This window comes from Mus caroli, unplaced genomic scaffold (assembly GCF_978045245.1).
Source record: "Mus caroli unplaced genomic scaffold, Mus_caroli_1 scaffold_16, whole genome shotgun sequence".
NCBI classification, from domain to species: Eukaryota; Metazoa; Chordata; class Mammalia; order Rodentia; family Muridae; genus Mus; species Mus caroli.
Genome location: NW_028227271.1, coordinates 26,474,721 through 26,487,246, shown reverse-complemented (window position 1 = coordinate 26,487,246; position 12,526 = coordinate 26,474,721). Strand labels below are relative to the sequence as shown.

General features: G+C 44.7%; 1 long non-coding RNA gene across 1 annotated transcript; it reads right to left on the bottom strand.

The window, feature by feature from the left end:
* Positions 1–3,699: 3,699 nt before the first annotated feature.
* Positions 3,700–7,046, bottom strand: LOC110310911 (uncharacterized). Its single transcript, XR_002379873.3, has 3 exons — positions 6,814–7,046; positions 6,213–6,381; positions 3,700–5,892 (listed from the first exon to the last, which is right to left on the bottom strand). It is a non-coding gene; the product is annotated as an uncharacterized LOC110310911 (long non-coding RNA).
* Between the last annotated feature and the right edge of the window lie 5,480 nt (positions 7,047–12,526).

Here is a 12,526-nt window from a genome sequence, read left to right as displayed (position 1 = left end):
GAGGTCCACATGGCTCTTGCCACAAATGTCAATTTCTAAGCTTCAAGGTGCTCAGCAGGAACCTATAAATAAGCAAGAGAAAGCCTACTTTACAACTGTTTTCAAGGTGGAGCCTGGATTCTCAAGCTGCCCAACAAAACATTCAGGACTGAACTTCCATTATAGTTAGCATCCAATAGAAATAAAAGCTCAGCCTGGAAGGCAGGTCTTGCCTGGTTGCCATAGTAATCTCCAGTGAGTTGCTTAGAGCTGAGAGCTTTTCTTGGGCCTGGGATGTAGGCTCCAGGTACCTCCTGGGAACCTTGGAGGGTAGCAGGGAGTAGACAGGGAGGACGGGGGTGGGGTGGGGGTGGAGGGGTGGGGGCAGACCGGGCGTGCTAAGAGTGGATAGAGTGGTGTCCACTGGAAGACAGGGTTCCTGCAGAGGTGCTACTCTAAGAGGACCAGAGAGCAAGTCCAAAGGCTAGGAAGGCTGCTGCAGAGGCTGATCAGGGGTTAAGAGCAATGGCTGCTTTTCCAGAGGTTCTACTTCCAACTTTCCCACAGCAGCTCCTACCCATCAGTACCCCAGAGAGAAGCACAGACATACATGAAGACAAATGCCATCACATACAATAAGATTTATAGTTTATTAAAGATTAGAGGAAATGTGTGAGTCAGAGATGAGCAGTTGCTTTACCGGGAGACATAAAGGAGGGTACAGGCAAATAGGGAGAAAAGTTCGAGGTTACAGGGGGCAAAGGAAGGATTCAAGGAGTCATGTGATTAGCAGGGTGAGAGGTGTATGGGTGAAAGGTGAAGAAGTCACAGGGAGAGGTACGGGACTCTTAGACAGCATGGTCACAGACACTGGAAGCCACGGGGCTGAGAGTTTTAGAAGGGAATGGAGAATTTTTAAGGAAGGTTTTATGAAAAGTGATCATGAGTCTTATTTGGTATTTTTCATGAATATATGTGTGCCTGGGTGTGTGCGTGCATGTGTGTGCATGCATGTGTGTGTGTGTGTGTATGTGTGTGTGTGTGTATGCTCCTATGAAGGCCAGCACCTAAAGCTTACTCTTTCTAAACTGGCTGTGCACCAAGTTCCTGGGATCCAGCCTCTCTCTCCTTACACTGCCAAGCTTACAGGCATGTGCCAACACACCCAGAGTTCTCCTGGGCCCTGGGGATCTGAACTCAGATCCTCATACCTGTGTGATGGACACTTTACCATGAGCCATGATTTGTTTGGTCTGGTTTGGCAGTTTGATGTTTGCTTGTTTGTTTTTAAGGAAGTGTTGGAGTAGCTCAAGATGGCTTCCTTCAGGCTGCATAGCTGAGCCCTCTTTGAGCCCTCCTGCCTGGGCTTCACCACCATAGCCAGCTTTATTGATTCTATTCCCTTGGTTTAAGGTTTTTGAGACATGGCCTCATTTATTTCATTATTACTTGGAACTCACAATACTGCAGCCTTTCTCTGCCTTCAGAATGCTGGATGGACCAACATGCCCTTAAGGATCTCTCCCTCTCCCTCCCTCCCTCCTTTCTAACCTCACCCCTTCCATCCCTCACTCACTTCTGCCCTTGCCCCATCCCTTTCTGCTTCCCTTTCTGAGACACATTCTCACTGTCTAACGCTGGTTGGAGTTTAGTGTTGACCAGGCTGGGCTGCAACTCTAAGAGATCTACCTGTCTCTGCCTCCTGAGTGCTAGGATGAAAGGCATTTGTCACCATGCCCAAAGAGAGTCTTATTTTTAGGGTGTTTTATAGGGGCAAAAAGGAAGCTTTGAGGTGGCGACAGTGTTTAGAGAACAAGACGTTATCAGATGCCATTTGACGTTTTAGAGAGAAACTTCACCAGAGTGTGGGGGATTTTTGAGGCCATAGAACAGCAGGTGACACTGAAGCAATGATAAAGGGGGACAGAGAGAGAGAGGGAGTACGGGGACTTGGGAGAAGGAGCGATGATAGAGTGTGGAAGGTGGAAAGTCTGATGGACAGGGGATTGGAGAGAATGATAAGATTAGAGGGGACATCATGGCAGACAGAGCCAGTGAGAATGTTAAAGGCACTCAGTGATGATGTTAGATGAGCCAAGTAGAAATGTGTGAGTGTGAAAAAGGAGAAGTACCAGGAGCGGGAGGGATAGCTCACTGTGAAAGAGCTAGGGCTGCTCTTCCAGGGGAACCCAGTTCAGCACTCTCAGGTCAGGCAGGTCACAACCACCAGCTCCAGGACATCCAGGGTCCCTTCTGACTTTCTTGTGTACTACACACACACACACACACACACACAGAGAGAGAGAGAGAGAGAGAGAGAGAGAGAGAGAGAGAGAGAGAGAGAGAGAAATAAAAATAAAATTAATCTTCATCCATTTTTATTTATTTTATTTTATTTTATTTTTTATGTATGAGTGTTTTTCCTGCATGTATGTCTCTGCACCATGTGCATGGGGGCCAGAAGAGGGCGTCAGATGTTCTTGGCCTGGGATGATTGTGAGATTCCATGTGAGTGCTGGGAATCAAACCAGAATCTTCTGGAAAGCAGCCAGTGCTCTGGCCACTCAGCCATCTCTTTGTGAGGGCTAAAGTCAACCTGTAGGCCCCACTTGCTCAAGAGCCACATTTCCTTGCATGTTTACATGGTGTAATTTTTCACCATGCCAAAAAACATATTGCTTTTACCTTGTTAGTGACTGGAACCTATGGCAAGAACTAACTCTACAAATTTGTCCTCAGACTTCCACCACAGATGTACTGTGGTATGTGCAGTCATATACACACACTCATAATAATTTTAAAGAATTTTAAAATAAAAATTAATGTCTGGTAGTCTGCATACCAAAAAGATATATGGGCCAAGCTTCCTGCCTTTTATTCTCCACTCAGACATAAGCACTGTCATTGAAACCAAGCATCAGGCACAGGCCTCTCCTGCCAGAGCTTGGGAGGCTGAGACAGAAAGATTACAAGTTCTAGCCCAGCCTGACCTACATAGACACTTTCTCAACAAAATAAAATAAAGGAGGCTGGGGAATGCTCCGTTGTTAAGAATTAGCTCCTCTTTCAGAGACTACCTGTTTGATTCCCATCACCCAGAAGGCAGCTCACAACCCTGTGTAACTACAATTTCAGGGCATCTGACACCCTTTGCTGGCTTCTGCAGATACTGTTAATTCTGGGATTCACCAGAAAGCCCAACTCCACCATTTTGGGCCAAATTTAAAGCAATCATTTATTAAATAGTAATTATTAACAAAGAGGTAGACTTTAGCCGGGACCATTGCCCCCTGAATTTCACAGCTAAAATGGCTTCAAGCCACTTGTTGCAGGGGCATATAAGGACAAACCGAAAGGATGCTGTTTTCCCATGAGGCTTTGTTATTTCCCAAGAAGTACAATTCCCAGCATCCCAGGAAGTGACCTGGTTCCTGAGCAGGTGAGATTTACATGTTAATTTTAGGAGTCACCTTTCTCCCAGGAGTTGCACATCAGGCCAAAGCTTTGACATTGGATGGGCGTTTGTTTATTTCTGGATCTAATAACCATCAGACTTACTATCTAGAATGAGCCGGGAAATGCAAAGGGCCTCTAGGTATTTATTTTATTTCAGTTCCCCCACCCTTTTTAAAAATTTTTTTATCATAGCCAGACTATAGTCTCAAATGGTTTGTTTAGGAAAATAATTTCTTAAATCCATATGTAACAATTTTTGCATAGAGCAGGTCAAGTTTCTTATATTGTAGAACTCTTTTGCTTAATCTATCAATTGACAAGTGTGGGCCCATTTCTGGTGTGTCAGTTGGTTTACAGGTAGCTATTTGTCCTTATGCCAGGAGGTTTCCTTTTGTCTCAGTCTATAATCCTGTTTTGTGGGACAATGGACAATTTGTTCTTTTTATAACTACTCTCATTAAACTGACATTAATATGTTGTTATCAGGGCCCAGAAAGAGTGAATGGTAAGTCAGCTGCTGTGCAATGAGGGAGTTATTAGAAGCATGTCGTTAGCTGACCCAACTGAAAGATGGTAAGCAATCACTTTGGCTGGACTGGTTTACATAAGCTTTCAATAAGTTCAGAGCTCAACAGTTTGCAGTCTGCAGGTGATTCCTGGGTGGAGTCTGCTATGCAAGTAAAATTCTGTTGAGACAAATCTGTTGAGACAAATATAGACTAGGAACAGAAGTTGAATTTTTCTGGGAACTGTGGAAAGTGAGGAATTCTAAGACCAAGAGAAAATCCCATTTTCAGGAACAGGAAAATGTACTTATCTGGTCCATTGGACCTGTGAGTCCAAGTCTAAGAGTTCTTGAGTTCCCTGAAGCTTACAAGAATTTTTAGTTTACAAGAGAAGGTATACTAGTACAACCATTGTATTAAAATCCATATTGTAGAAAAAGCAGTTAACACGTGTCTGTAAGAGAGCCTTTGAATCTGAACAAAGCTATAGAACATGTTTCTTTAGTGAAGTTACATCTAAAATATCTGTCTAATTTTTAACATGGAGCCTGTGATCAAGGTAAACCTGTTCATCCTCTTTTAAGAAGAGATGTCGTAGCATTGATTAGTTAATGAACTGAATGGTGAACTAATATGGTGGTTGATCACCTTGGGGTAAGGGAGCTCGCTGTTTATTGTTCCCTAGCTGACAAGCTACAGTTAACACCTAGTAGAAAAGTTCAGAGAGTGTAGGAGTCACAGCAAAAGCTTGGAACAAACAGAAAAAAGGCAAAAATATAAGAATCTCTTTCCATTTTCCTATGGGCTCACAAGATTGTACAGACTCCGAATAATGGTAGGTGACAGGAGCTATGCAGGAAAGGCTATGGCAAACACGGGAGTTTTCTGGGGATGGCTCACCATTTTTTGCATGGTTGTGGTAGGTATGATCTGAGAGGCATGGACTCCGCAGACTTCATCCCAGGACTGCTTCTCGCTGCTCATATGCCTTTCCCTGCCACTATAACATAGCCTAATGATGCCTGGACATCAGGTCCCACTATTGTAAAGATTTTCCACAGAATCAATATGAAGATGTACTTTCATGTAGTATTGCTGTTTAGACAAATTGATGATTTCATAGATCCTGATAATTATCTTATAGAAATCTTGAATTCATTCAAGTAATATAAAGAGCTCCTCGTGGAATAAAAAGCTGCAAATAGAGTTCTGTAGCATGAGCAAATTACAGTAGGAGAAGAAAATAGACTTGGAACAAAAATTACGATCAAGGGAAACATTCCTTCTAGGTTACAAATGAAGCCACTAATCTCAATAACAAATGGTTATAAACTGGAAATAGGCAATTTATTGTAGGTGCAAGGGTAGAAAGGAAAATGTTGAGTGGTTTATTCAAATCTTCAAAATAATAAGACACAAGGTACAAGGAACAAAATGAGACAGAAGATATAGATGTGTCTCTTGAAAACAAAAACCTTGCTGTTTGTGACATACACACTATTGCTTTAAACTTTTAATGAACTTGAGGAGCTAGAAAATAGATAGGAATGTTTAGGCATGTACTAGTCTTGATGGAAAGACATGTAAACAATTCTGCTATAACTCCTTAAACATTATTGACCTATGACAAGAACTGTGGTTCTGAATTTCGCCCCACCGTTGAGGTGTGAGAACACCCCTGGGCAGATGAAGTTCTCTAGACTGCATCTACCCCGCACCACGGCAGGGTGCTGGGCTCAAGGGAAACCCTGATATACAGCTCAAGGGGTGAGAAAACACAGCCTAAGATGTGGGCCTCAGCCTGAGTGAGAGCTGGCCAAGGCCAAAGCTGGGGTCACCTGACTCATGTGCATTCAGTCACCGCTGGAAACAGTGCAGAGCAGTCTGGAACACAGGGTTGGAGGTCCACAGGCCTGTGATGAGGAGCCAAGGGCTGGCGGTTCCCAAACTCCTGAACATCCAAACATCACTGAGTCACTGGGAGTTGGGAATGACTTTGGGGATGGGAGGGGACATGAGCTGAGGATAATGAGCCCTGAGTCAGGTGGGAATGAATAACTCTGGCTTAGCTCATTGGCGGCCAGTCCTAGAGCACTGAGGGTCCTTCTCTGACTTACTTGGTGTGACATTTGTTCATATCTCCCCAGGAAGACTCACAAAACAATTTGAAACTCTCAGGACATGGTCAGGTGAAGCAGTTCTGGGATCATCATGCCAAGGGATGGGTAATTGACACACACTCTGTGGTTCAAACATTTCAGGAAACCTTACCCCATTATACAAGGCAAAGAGCTGGAGAAACATGTGGACAGTTGACAGCGGTGGCAGTTTCTCACGGGGGACCCAGCCAGACGGATCTTTCTATGTCCACTGTCCTCAAGGCCAGTTGGGGACTGGGCAATGATCTTGTGGTATTTGAGGCGTCGTGACTCATCTTAGGCTTCAGGGAAAATGCAGGGATGAAAATCACATTCTCCAAACCATTGGAAATTTGAGCATTTCTCTCCCTTTGGAGAGGAAGACTGATTGTTTTTTTAGATTTATTGATTTATTTAATGTATATGAGAACACTGTAGCTATACAGATAATTTAAGCCTGTTGGTTACAAAAAGGGGGAACTGGGGAAGGCCCTGGGGAAGAAAGGGGGAATAAATAGCCCACGTCCGGCCAGTGTTCCTGTGCTCTGGGCAGGCAGACGCGGGGAGAGCTGCTGGACTCTTTCCACTTGGCCCGGGGTGAGCATCTAAGCCTCTGACCCCACTTGGCGGAAGGTTGGACAAGGGGCATCCCCCGACCAGGGACCCGGAGGCTACACCCTGTTGCCCCAGGATTATAGGAGAGAGGGAGAAGGGAAGAGGTTCCCAACACTGACCAGAGTGTGCAGCGAATCTTGATGGAGCAGAGACTCTCTATGGTTTAAGAGCTTTATTATAGAAATGCAGGAAGAAAGAGAGAAGCAAGAGAGAGAGAGAGAGAGAGAGAGAGAGAGAGAAAGGAAGAGAGATAAAGAGGGAGAGAGGAGAGGAGAAGAGGAGAGAAGAAGACAAAGAGAAAGGAAAGAGAAGAGAGAAGTGAGAGAAGTGAGAGGTAAGAGGACAAAGGAGTGAGAGCATAAGAAGAGAGGGAGGTGAGGGCTGAACAGCCCTTTTTATGGTCTTCACTGTTGCTAGGTAACTGGGGAGGAGTTTAGCCTGAAGGTCAGAAGCTTGGGCCATTGTCTATGTGACCATGCTTCTCTTGTAGGAGCTGTGGGAGGTAGTAACTTAGGCAGTGGTCAAAGTTCCAGGAACATGAGGGACTGCCTACCGTGTCACGAAGGTTAATTATTACCATCGGGGTTCAGACCTAAGCTCAATTGGATACCAGCCTGCAATTCCCCACATGAGCCTTCATCTGGTTGTTGGGAATTGATTTTTAGGACCTCTGCTCACTCAGGTCAACTCCGTACACTGTAGCTGTCTAATGCTGAGCCATCTCACCAGACAGAAGACTGATTTAGAATGGAAAATAAAATAAAATAAACAACCAAACAAATAAACAGGAATCACACCTGGCTATAACCCCAGAATATCATGCTTAAGGTTAGTTTTCTCATTTGCAAGCAAGGAAGCAAACGGTTTCCTAAAAGGACTGTCCCTGAAGCATCTACAATCTTCTTAAGACAAAATATTGCAAACAATTCTTTCTTTAATTTCTCAGATCTATTTACTATTCACATTTTATGGGTCCGGGTGTTTTGCCTGCATGTACGTATATGCACTGTGTGTATGCCTGGTTTCCCAGCAGGCCAGACGAGGTTGGTGCATTCTCTGAAACAGAGTTAAGGATGGCTGTTAGCCAACTTGTGGTGCTGGGTGTTGAACTCTGCTCTTTGACAAGAACAGCAGTGGTGAAGAGCAGCTTCTTTAATCTCTTAACCTCTGAGCCATCTCTCCAGCCCCATTTTACTATCATCTTTATCAGAGAAGTTTGGATTTTGAAAAATATTACATTTACTCCATTATGTTTATAGTGGCTTTGTTCATAATAGCCAGAAACTAGAAACAACCACATCTCCCTGAACCAAAGAACAAGTAAGCAAAATGTGGTACATTTACTCATGGAATTTTACTCAGCTGTTAGAAAAAAAAATGACATTGTGAAACTTGCAGACAAATGGATAGAACTAGAAAAAAATCATTCTGAGCAAGGCAATCCAGACTCAGAAAGACAAACATGATGTGTGCTCACTTATAAGTGGATATTAGCTGTTAGGGATAATCACAATACAATGCACCGACCCAAAGAGGCTAAGTAACTAGGAGGGCTATAGGGGAGACACATGAGTCTCCCAGGGAATGGGAAGTAGAATAGATTTGTGGTCAGATGTCGGAAAAGGTTGAGAAGGGAACAGGATAGATCAAGTCAGGGACTGAGCTGCAGAGGGAGAGAGCCCTATAATTTTAGGGTGGGGATTCAGGGCATGATGTGAAAACCTAGAGTAAAGGAAACTTCCTGGACCCTATGATAGTGGTCCTAGGGAGGACTCCTGTTCATGCAGGACAAGGAGTCTGAAACCAGTTAACTTCTGTAACCAGGCAATCTCCCACTGGTGGGATTGGGGTACCAATCCAGCCACAAAACGTCTAACCCAAAACCTGCTACTGGGCAATAGTGGCTTGTGAGTATGGTAAACTGGTCTACCTTAAAGCTCAAGCTACCAGAGGGAGCCCAGGATAGCTCAGAGACCTAGGGTAGAACCAGGTATGACTGATTTTAAAAAAAAGTCAGTGAACTGATGTCTAATGATATTCTGCTATACTCATGACTTGGTACCTCAATCATCATCAGAGAGACTTCCTCCAGCAGCTGATGGGAGCAGATGCAGAGATTCACACGAAAACATTGAGAGGAGCTTAAGCAATCCCACAGAAGAGAGAGAAGGGGGAGGGGAAGAATTGGAGGAACCAAAGGGGTCTAGGCTATCAGAAGAACATGGCCCACAGTATCAACTCAGCAGGGTCCATAGGGACTCGAGGAGTCTGAAGAAGCAACCTCAGAGTCTATGTGAGACTGGGGTAGGAGCTCTGCATACATGCTGTGCTTGTTTAGCTTGGAGTTTGGGGGACTCCTACAGTGTGGATGGGGGTGTCTCTGACTCTTCCCTGACCATGGGACCCTTTTCCTTCTATTCAATTAACTTGTCTAGCCTTGGTATGCTTATGCCTACTCTTATGCATCATGTTAAACCACGTTCAGTTTCTATCACTGGGGTCCTGCTCTTTTCTGAAGGGAAACAGAGGACGAGTGTATCTGGGGGAGAGGGGAGGTTGGGAGGGGAGTTGAGTGCAGAGGAGAAAGGGGAACATCCAAATGTGTTGTATGAGAAAAATAAAGTTTAAAAGAAAAAAATAGAGAGTTTTGAAGCTGTGGTAAAATCCCCATAAGGCTGCCTCCTGTGGCCACTGTGGTGTATGTGGCTCAGCAGAATTTCTGTTTGTGAGCAACCTCTCACCATCTAGATCAGAACTCTTTCTATCTTGTGAACTGACATTGAATGCTTCTGGGGAACTCATCTCTACAACCTCTGGGGACACCACTGGCTTCTGCTTCGTGGGATCTTACTTCTCCATAGTCCTCACGAAGGAGGAATGCAGGGTTTGTCCTTCCACATCCAGCTGATTTAATTTACTAATGTCCCCAGCATCCTCAGGTTGTGTGGGGGTCAGAACTTCCAGTCTATTTTATTGCTGAGACATACCCAGGCTGTTCCTTTGACTGTTCTCAATGAAGTGGCTAGGAATGTGGAGAACAGACATCTACCTGTGTCTCTGTTTTCACTTTTTTATGTATTTACTCAGGTTTGTTGGCTGGATCACAGCACATTTGTATATCTGAGATGACTCTCTACACTGGCTGCAGGAGGCATGTGTGGTGGATTTCAAGACTCTGCTGAGACATAACAGTGACAACTGCCAACTTTCTCATGTCTCCTAACTCAGGGGTATAGGTGGGTAGACCAGTTGTACCTTTAACACATGCTGCGTGTGGTTTTCATAACCTATCTCTATCTAACTGCCTCTTCCCACCCCCTCAAGAATCTGTTGAACACGATGCTGCATCGTCTCTCTGGCTTAACTTTGTTGGCAACTTCTGCAATCATCAGCAGAAAGTCCTTGGTGTGATTTCCAGTGTTTCTGATTAAACACATATCCCATTTTAAACTGCCATCCCAAGCTACTTGTTCATACAGCAAATGTGCGTGATGTTTCCGATGATTATACATGCAGCAAACAATGACAAAGTTATCTGTGTTTCAGCACAAAATATTATACTCATAGGTTAGATTCTGTCATCTTTACATGGAACCTTCTTGAAACTGACCATTGTAATCTAGGGCATGACTTTTTCCCTAATGAGCAAAGACAGGTGGCCAGATGTTGATTATCTTGGAGCAGTGCCTGTCCTTCCACACCCACAGTGTCACCTAGGGCTGTCAACACAGCTTGGTTACTCTCTTCTCTGTGCTTTGCAGTCCTGGAAGTTTTTTCTATTCTGGTCACATAGACAATTTCAGAAGCCACCAAGTGTCATGCTTGATTGGAAGATCTCAGCCCCTAGAAAAGGGAGATGAGCTGACAGGTGAGTATCATCCTGGAACCAATCCTCCTCTCCCATGAGTGGACTGTGACTGGGTGGCCACAATGGTCACTCCTTGGCTGCTGACCCCTCCACTAGGAGATGCCAGAATGCACACAAGTCCTCCTGAAGCTCCTTCAGCTAGTGCTTCACACTGCACCAGGGTCACATTTCTTAGGCTTAAATGGCCTCTAGATCATCCTCAACTCTTATGTGATAGCACCTGAGAGGCCTTGCTTCTCATGCCACTGGTCAAGCTGAGCTGTGCTAGAGCAAATCTTAAGGATGTCCAGGTGGGAAGGGCTCTGTTCATGAACCTCGGGTAGAGACACCCTACTCCACTAACCATGTGAGTCTGCAGCTCCAAACTGCTGCCCAGGGACTGTTCAAGAGTCTATGAATATTCCAGTCTATTCTGCACTCTGCAGAGGATCCACATCACCACTAGTCTACAGCTCATGTGGATCCTTTCACATCCCTGCATCTCACTGTGATGTTCTCTGTCTAAAGTCACGCTAATAAAGGGACAGAGAGCAAAGGAATTGATCAGAAGAAACACTGTCAACAATCACTGTAAACCAGAAAACATGATCACTCATATTTGTAGGGGAAGTCAAATAGCCTCTAGGGGGGCCAAGATAATCTCTTTGTTTTTAGTGTCCTTTTCTCTGAGAAGAGAAGCCATATATATAAACTATAGATCTAACTGTAAACATCTGAATCTTGTTCACACTGATCAGTTCTGCTCTCTGGGTTGATGAACCTGGTTTGGCCTAAAAACATTTCAGTTGAAGTAACTACTCCAGCCTCCATTAACCTGGTTATACCTTTCACCTCAACAGTCATGCATGAATACTTGTATGTTACTATCAGTATTGGAGATGATGGGGTGCTGACCTTGAAGGTCGTCCAGGAGCAGGACTGGTGCTGATTACATGGGTATTAGACAGCCAGTGTTCTGAGGTTCCTTGGAGGAGTGCCTAACTTTAGTGTGGGGTGCTGTGGGTGTAAGATCCTCACCCAGAGCTAACTTGGTTTTGTTGTTTTGTTTGCTTATTAGATAAATGGTAGACACCTCAGCCCTAGACAGGTGGGCCAACCTTTGGCTACAGGACCCAATTGTTTAAATAGATATGGCACAGGGCATTTCCATGGCCCCAGAGTTTGGGTAAAAATCCCTTTTATAATGTGTTTTGTTTCGTGAACAAACAGATGAAAAGGTTTGGAGACAACTGGAAGTGCTAGGGTTGGCACTGAAGTCAGAGCTGTTTTGAAGTCAGAGCCTCAAATGCTTTTTATTTAATGTCAGTCTGGATTAGGGGCTTGCTGACAACTCCTCTGTTGTGCTGATGTCTTGCCATTTCTGCAAACTCTGACACCCAGAGGCAGCAATACGGAGCCACACCTAGGAACTCGTGGACAAACTTGTCTTTGGAGTTGGGATCTGAAGGATGGCTTCTGAATCAGGCTCCTCTGTCCTCCCCTCAGCTGGGAGCCAAGATAGGGAGCCTCTGGGTGTACAAAGCTGGGTTTTCTTAGCTGATATTCTGTCCCCAAGGTCTGTAACTCTTGCAGCAGTCCTTCAGTGGCCCTTTTACCACTTATTTTAGTTTTAGAGGCTAGGGGCAGTTCATTTACATATGGTAAGAGTGTGATCCCAGAATGGCAGGCAGGAGGTCAGAATGTAGTGTCTCATCAACCAGGATTAGAGAATTTTTAAATCTCTCATGCAACCTGGTCTGGGTAAATTGCCTGCTGTAACCTCCCTCTGGCCCTGACCCTGTGAAAACACAGATGGTTTTTGTTCACCTCTGCCCATGGGAGGCTGAAGAACGCAGCTTTCAGGAGCCAGGCAGAGCACACCTGCTCCTCTGGAAGAATCAAACTCATGAGAATCAGAGGTCCCAGGTTTCTTCACAGGCAGGAGAGGAGTGTTCTAGAGTGACTGGAAGAGCATCAAACTTTTG